The sequence below is a fragment of the Panthera uncia genome (assembly GCF_023721935.1).
Source record: "Panthera uncia isolate 11264 chromosome C1 unlocalized genomic scaffold, Puncia_PCG_1.0 HiC_scaffold_3, whole genome shotgun sequence".
Taxonomy (NCBI): Eukaryota; Metazoa; Chordata; class Mammalia; order Carnivora; family Felidae; genus Panthera; species Panthera uncia.
In genome coordinates, this window is record NW_026057584.1 from 90,836,783 (window position 1) to 90,845,078 (window position 8,296).

Sequence of the window (8,296 nt, forward strand, 5' to 3'; positions counted from 1 at the left end):
TAAATGGTTATAAACTTATCTTTTTTGTGGTTAATTGAGAAAAGCATTCTAGTTATGAACAAGATTTTGACAAGTTATAAACAGTGTCTTATCAAATCTGAGACGCTGTCAAATATACCTCCCTTCCTTCTTATAAAATTTCTTTTTCAGAGAAATAATAGCAGGTGTATGAAAGCCTCTTCAAAAAATAAAAATAAAATAAAATAATAAATAAATAAATAAATAAATAAATATTAAAAAAAAAAGAAAGCCTCTATTTTCCTCCAGTATATATAATATTGACTAGATTGAGTTATACATTCTTCATTTTTTAGGAAAATATCCTGTTTATTAAAAAGGTTTATTTTTATTTTATTTCGTAGGAAGAATGAATTTAAATTTAATTGACTCCCCCATTTGTTTGGCCTCAATCCATATAGTTAGATTTTTTTATCTGACATACTGATATGATGAAAATATAATAACTTAGTATTGAATTAAGTAGTGACTATTGTAGATTATATTTCTTATTTGATGTGAGTTATTTGACATTTTTACAAATTTCCAGTAGATATCTTGGGGAATTTTTTGTTCATTTGTTATTATTCCTCAGTTTTAGAAAAATGTTGACAGGGAATATTGGCACTAAAATTTCATGATTTAGATTTTTCTTTATAACTCACTATTTTGTATGAAAGTTTCATGGGTATTAGAAAATAATATTTATACTTTTCTTTTTGAGGGAGAGAGAGAGAGAGAGAGCATGAGCAGAAAGGGGCAGAAGGAGAGAGAGAGAAAATCTTGAGCAGGCTCCACACCCAGTGAAGCCCAACACAGGGCCTTGATCTCATGATGACAAGGTCATGACCAGAGCTGAAATCAAGTCAGATGCTTAACCAGTTGAGCCACCCAGGAGCCCCATGTATATTTTTATAATGTTTCATGTAAAATATACATTATTGGTTACAACATTCACATACACTGTGAATGTATCTATATTATCTTTTGACTTAAATTTTTTACAAATGATTGAATGATGTGTGTTAAAATCATTTCCTAGGAATGTCTTTTTGCTTTACATTGTAAGTAATATATTTATCCATAAGAAACCTTTTTATCCAGTTTAATTATTTTGACTTTAAGTCTTCTTTGTCATGCATTAATACTGATGCTCATTTGTTCATTATTGATGATCACCACACCAGCTCTTCCACATCAGCTCATAAAATCAGAGGACCAAATTATTGCTTTATGATGAAATGTCAAACTAAACACTTGCATGGATGCGAGTGGCTGCTTTTTTCACTACAAGCAAAGCTACACTATTATGATGAGAAATTTGATTGTGAGAAAGGAATCAAGTAAGTGTAATTAACTAACATGACCAGACACCTGATGGTATTAAGAGGGGCAATACACTGGCCTTTGTATTGAATGACTCAAAAATGGAGAATCTTTATAGGTTATAGGCTACACTTCTCTTTCTTTTATTAAAATACCTTTGTATTTAATTTTGTTTTATCATGTTAGAAGTTTGAGTTTATAAATAACATACTATAAGTTTCTGACCCAATAAAAGATAAGTTCTCATGGAGTGAGAACTTGCATATGTCTGAGGACTCACCTCTCAAAGTAGAAGGCTGGTTTCTAGCTTTCATTGGCCATAAAATATGGCAGACCTCAATGCCTTGGGGCCACTCACATTCTTCTTTTTTAATACAGGCTTTTAATATATTTTGGTAATTATTATTTTTAATTGTTACAAAAAAGTTTGCAGCTACACAGAGTAAAAGTTTCTTACTTTGAATGATACAATATCTTCATGTTTATGGTTATGACACAGTTTCTATCAGATTATTTTCAGTCTCTATTCAAACATTTGGGTCTCTGAAGAAAAGAGAATGAAAACATTTAGATTATAGTATTATGATGACGGATAAAATGTCCATTTGTGTGTGTGTGTGTGTGTGTGTGTGTGTGTGTGTGTAATTAGTAAAGTATGAGACTTGGTTGGAGAAAGCATTGTGACATCATACTGAAGCTGTCCTATCCATGTTGGTTGTTAGAAACCAATTAGCTGGAATAGTGTTCTTCTATAAGACCAAGGATGACAGTGGCTGACCTCCTGCTCCAACTACATATACACAGCTCCATACTCTCAGAGAGTCCTGCATCCCACAATGGGGGCAAACTGGGAGTAAGTATGTCACTTGGCATTCTGTGTACCAGCACTGGAATGCTACTCTCAGAAGAACTGGAGAGATTGATGCTTGCTTCTCATCTGCTCTTGTCCCAGAACCCAGCTTCTGAACTTTGTGGCATTAGGTTCTGCTGGTTATCTATTGGACTCTGACCTTACCCATGATGTCTTAACTGTTGCTCAGCCTTCCCACATTCTCTCACCTGTACTACATCTTGCAAGATTCTACAAAATTTCTGGTATGTGGCTGGCACTTGTTCTCTATTTTCAATGTAGTACAAATATTTCCCTGTGTATTGAAGGAGTTGGAGAGATAGTGGGAAAGAAGTCAAATGAGCAAGGCCAGTTTTCCCTGTTACAGTGAAATACGTCATTAACTTAATTTAGACTGTTTAATCAGCCTTGTAGTGAATTGCTTTGTAATAGTTAAAGGCATACTGGGCTGAGACTAAGGACAAATAGACCTGTTAGGAACCTACTACATGAACTTACCCCGGCCACCTAATCAATTGGAGCTTCAGGTTTATTACCTGAAATATGAGATAAAAAGGTTTTTTTTGGGTTTTAAAAACTTTTTTTTAATGTTTATTTAATTTTGAGACAGAGACAGAGACAGAGAGACAGAGACAGAGACAGAAAGACAGAGTGTGAGTGGGGGAGGGACAGAGAGAGTAGGAGGCACAGAATCCAAAGCAGACTCCAGGCTCTGAGCCATCAGCATGGAGCCAGATATGGGGCTCAAACCCACAGACTGCGAGATCATGACCTGAGCTGAAGTCGACCATTGAACCAACTGAGCCACCCAGGTGCCCCAAAAAGGGTTTTGATCTGTAAATTCCTCTCACCTATCTTTCTTAATGACTCTGTGGGTTTTTGTTTTCTTTTGTTTTGTCTTGTTTTTAATGTTTATTTATTTATTTTGAAAGAGACAGTGCAAGCAGGGGAGGGGCAGAGAGAGAGGAAGACAGAATCCCAAGCAGGCTCCATGCTGCCAGCACAGAGCCCAATGTGGGGCTCAATCCCATGAACCATAAGATCATGATCTGAGCTGAAACCAAGAGTAGGACATTTAACCAACTGAGTCAGCCAGGTGCTCCATTGACTCTGTTTTTTAACTGAAGCATTTCAGTAGGACTACATTTCATTGCAGTTTGACTACTATGAGTTAACCCTGACATGTATGTAAAAGTCTATTCCTAAATAAGGAGAGTCATTCCCTCTGAATTTTGAGCAGACTGCAGTAATGACAAATAACCTCTGTGCACCCACTTTATGTATCTATCACATGGTAATTATTCCTTTATAATATTTGATACTGTAGATATTTTAAGGGCCATTTCTCTTGGCTGTTCTTGCTGAAAGATGTTATGCTCCATTGCTCAACATTTAGAACTAATGACAGTTCCTCAGCTTGTTGTCAGCTAGCTCCCACTTTTATCTCCAGGACACTCATGATGGCAAAGGGCATCTTTTGAAAGATTTTAAAATCAAGAGAGGTCATGTTCATGAAGTCCTTGGTCCCTGTCAATTCTTCAGCAAAATATTTAGTCACCTGACAGCTGATATGGAGGCAAATGCACGTTGGGAAGCTCCAATTCACTAAGGAAGTAGCAAACAAAACTGCTGCTTGTAAAAGGGAGGTAGTACTTACTGCTTTCCTAGCAGTTTAATTTATTTCATTGCTTCATGCCATGGTAAGTCATGCAGAATTGTCAGATACAGAAAATTTCTTGGGATTGGTATATATGATGACAAAATTAATTATATTAACTAAATTGACCAGCAAATTTTTCAAACATCTTATTACCTAATATCTAAAGAGTTTTTCTTTTCTTTTTAATTGTGGTTGGAAATACATTTGACTCTTGGAATGGATCATAGGTGTTACCTTGTACTCCATCCCAGCCAGTTCAGTGAGTCCTTCTACTATAGCCATGACAGGTGGCCATCAGCTTTTATTAAGCATGTCTCATTATAGAGAAATCTCTATTACCAGCCTAGATATTTCTGTTTTTTAACACATTTTTTAAAACTTAGGTTTACTAATTTCCCCTGGATTCTACCAGTTGGTCCTAATTTTTCACCTACACCCTCACCCCTAGTCTTATTGTCCACCTCTGTATCTGCATAAAGGAGAGGACTCTTTCATTCAAGCATGTAGAGTCATCTGACAAGTCAGTTATGTATATGATGTAGGTGTAATTAATACCTACTATATATGATGCCTCATGCCAGACACTAGAGTAAAATAGTGATTATGGTAACAATTGTAGCTGCCCTCAGAGAATTTACTCACTAGGAGAAATGTAGACAAATGGACTTTTCATTTCAATATACGATCAGTGTTTCAAATCTCTGAATACAAGTTTTGGTAAATACCGTTGCAAAGAACATATGTTCAATCCTCCCCACACCAAAAATTAATAATTTTAACAATATATTACATTTTTATAGTACTTAAAATATAATATTACATTGCATCTGTGTAGTACTTAATAGAATAAGAATGAAAAAATCCTCTTCATAATAATTGGGAGTGCCACCTCAATAGTACTTTAATGTGTATTGTCACCTTGGCTTCATTTTTTTTTCTTCCAAATTTTTATTTAAATTCTAGTTAGTTAACATATAATGCAATATTGGTTTCAGGAGTAGAATTTAGTGATTCATCACTTACATGTAACACCCAGTGCTCATCATAGCAAGTGCCCTCCGTAATGCCTGTCATCCATTTAGCCCCTCCTCCAACCTCCTTCCTCCATCAACCCTCAGTTTGTTCTCTCTTGATAAGAGTCTCTTATGGTTTGCTTCCCTCTCTCCTTTTGTTCCCCTTCCTGTATGTTCATATGATTTATTTCCTAAATTCCACATATGAGTGAAATCATGTGGTATCTGTCTTTCTCTGACTGACTGATTTTGCTTAGCATAATATACTCTTTGGATATACATCCACATTGTTGCAAATGACAAGATTTCATTCTTTTCGATGGCCAAATAATATTCCATTGCATATACAGACCATATCTTCTTTATTCATTCATCAATAGATGGACACTTGGGTTCTTTCTATAGTTGGCTATTGTTGGTAATGCTGCTGTAAACATCAGGATGCATGTACCCCTTCAAATCTGTATCTTTGTATCCTTTGGGTAAATATCTCATTGTGCAACTGCTGGATCATAGGGTAGTTCTATTTTTAGTTTTGGACGGAACCACCGTACTGTTCTCCAGAGTGGCTGTACAAGTTTGCATTCCCACCACCAGTGCAAGAGGGTTCCCCTTTCTCTGCATCCTCACCAACACCTGTTATTTCTTGTGTTGTTAATTTTAGCCATTGTGACAGGTGTGAGGTGGTATCTCATGGTGGTTTTGATTTGCATTTCCCTAATGATGAGTGATGTTGAACATCTTTTTGCATGTTTGTTAGCCATCTAATGTCTTCTTTGTCTTCTGCCCATTTCTTAACTGGATTATTTGTTTTTTTGGGTGCTGAGTTTGATAAGTTCTTTATAGATTTTGGATACTAATTCTTTATCAGATATGTCATTTGAAAATATCTTCTCACATTCCATAGGCTGCCTTATAGTTTTGTTGACTGTTTCCTTTGCTGTGTAGAAGCTTTTTGTCTTGATAAAGTCCCAATAGTTCACTTTTGCGTTTGTTTCCCGTGACTCTGGAGACATGTCTAGTAAAACATTGCTCTGGCCAAGGCCAAAGAGGTTGCTGCCTGTGTTCTCTTCTAGGATTTATATGGTTTCCTCAAATTTAGATATTTCATCCATTTCGAATTTATTTTTGTGTATGGGGGTAAGGAAGTGATCCAGGAAGTGATTCATTATTTTGCATGTTACTGTACTGTTTTCCCAAGACCATTTTTGAAGAGATTGTTTTTGCCACTGAATATTTTTTCCTACTTTGTTGAAGATGAGTTGACCATACAGTTGTGGGTCCATTTCTGGGTTTTCTATTCTGTTCCGTAGATCTATGTGTCTCTTTTTGTGCCAGTACCATATAGGCTTGGTGACTACAGCTTTGTAATATAGCTTAGAGCCCTTGGCTTCATTTTTAAGTAAGAGAAACTGATTCATCAGCATCTCATTTAAAGTCGTAGAATTAGTGAGTGGAAGACCTAGATTCAATACCCAGTTCTCCAACTCAGGTGTCTGCTGAATATTAGCCATTGGAAAAGCAGCTTTGTGTTTGCATGGGGAAGACGTATCATGTGCTTTTGAATCAGTCTTATAAAGTGATACTAAGTAGCATAAATGGCAAGCAGGTCCAACAGAGGAATGGACATTTAGAAAGGACTTACTTGTATATGCATATTTAAAATATGAATATTTATAACAAAAATTGTTTTAATTGATGCTCAAGTAATAGTGATATGGTTGTTAGAAACGCACATTGCAATTTTAGATGTGAATAATTTGAAATATGTTTATAAGAAACAAAGACACTTCATTAGATAGCTCTGGAAATAAGTATTGAGGATGTCTACATTTACTATTCCAGTGGACTTCAGGCTTCACACAGTCAGATAAGCCTACTGAAAACAAATTGCAAGGGTGCCTATAAAATAAGTACCAAAAAACATCACAGGACACTTGAACTTCATAACTCTCAGAATTTTGTCTTGATTAATTTTGAGATTGAGTGGTATCTGATAGATATTGATTGTCCTGAAAATGTTAATCAATGGCAGAAGAGTCAGAGGTGAGTCAGTTAGTCCTGGGTTATTATTCTGCACAGAACTCTATCATTCAATTTTTGCTGTTAATGAACACGTGATCAAGAAATTAAAAAAACCCACAACTATAAAGGTATATAGACTATTTTCGTGTCATGAGGGCATTTGTTTAGAACCTCAGGAATTAAAGGAATTTAAGCTTTTCTTTCTTAGAAAGTCTTAACAGTAACAGAGAGAATTTGTACTTAATTGAGAAGGTTTAATCATCACTATTTCTAGTTAACTTCAATTTCACACAATTTGTAAAAAACATACATGAGTACTTTAAATGACTTTCTAATTCCAAAAGTGAGAAAGAAAGTCCAGAACTCCCTTAACATTTTCATGGATATATTGATTCTTTAAAGTTCATGTTTGCAAGTACATTTCAATTTACAAGTGACTGTAAAGTAGTCATAAAAAAGCAAGTATACTATTTACCCTCAAAGCCTTATTTCAAATATGTTCCACAGAAGATAATAGTATGACACTTGAGGCAAGATCATTTTGGAGAACTTGAGAGAAGTAATATCACTTTTTGGATAAAACACATAATTGGAAATTATAGAAAATAATACTTAGATACATAATTCATTCACTTTATGTAACTCAACAAATAATATTTAAAATCCAATTTCTTTCCTTGTAGGTCAAGAAAATGCATCTGTTTCCCTTTGCTAATCCTTTACATAATTCTGACTCTAAAACTAAGGGTAGGTGGAACTTTTTTTTAAATTTGATATAACTTTATTTTTTATTTTTTAAAATTTACATCCAAATTAGTTAGTATATAGTGAAGCAATGATTTCAGTAGACTCCTTAATGCTCCTTACCCATTTAGCCCATCCCCCCTCCCACAACCCCTCCAGCAACCCTCAGTTCGTTCTTCATATTTATGAGTCTCTTTTGTTTCCCTCCCTGTTTTTATATTATTTTTGTTTCCGTTCCCTTATGTCCATCTGTTTTGTCTCTTAAAGTCCTCATATGAGTGAAGTCATATGATTTTTGTCTTTCTCTGACTAATTTCACTTAGCATAATACCCTCCAGTTCCATCCACGTAGTTGCAAATGGCAAGATGTCACTCTTTTTGATTGCTGAGTAATACTCCATTCTATATATATACCATATTTTATTTATCCATCCATCCATAGATAGACATTTGGGCTCTTTCCATACTTTGGCTGTTGTGGATAGTGCTGCTATAAACATGGGGGTGCATTTGTCCCTTGGAAACAGCATACCTGTATCTCTTGGATAAATACCCAGTAGTGCAATTTCTGGGTCATAGGGTAGTTCTATTTTTAGTTTTTTGAGAAACCTTCATACTGTTTTCCAGAGTGGCTGCACCAGCTTGCCTTCCCACCAACAATGCAAAAGAGATCCTCTTTCT

At 35.2% G+C, this 8,296-nt stretch overlaps 1 long non-coding RNA gene across 1 annotated transcript; it reads left to right on the forward strand.

Annotated features, from left to right (window-relative positions):
- The first annotated feature begins 2,082 nt into the window (after positions 1-2,082).
- Positions 2,083-7,618, forward strand: LOC125910942 (uncharacterized). The gene is made up of 3 exons (XR_007454216.1): positions 2,083-2,176; positions 2,276-2,418; positions 7,555-7,618. It is a non-coding gene; the product is annotated as an uncharacterized LOC125910942 (long non-coding RNA).
- The last annotated feature ends 678 nt before the right edge of the window (positions 7,619-8,296 follow it).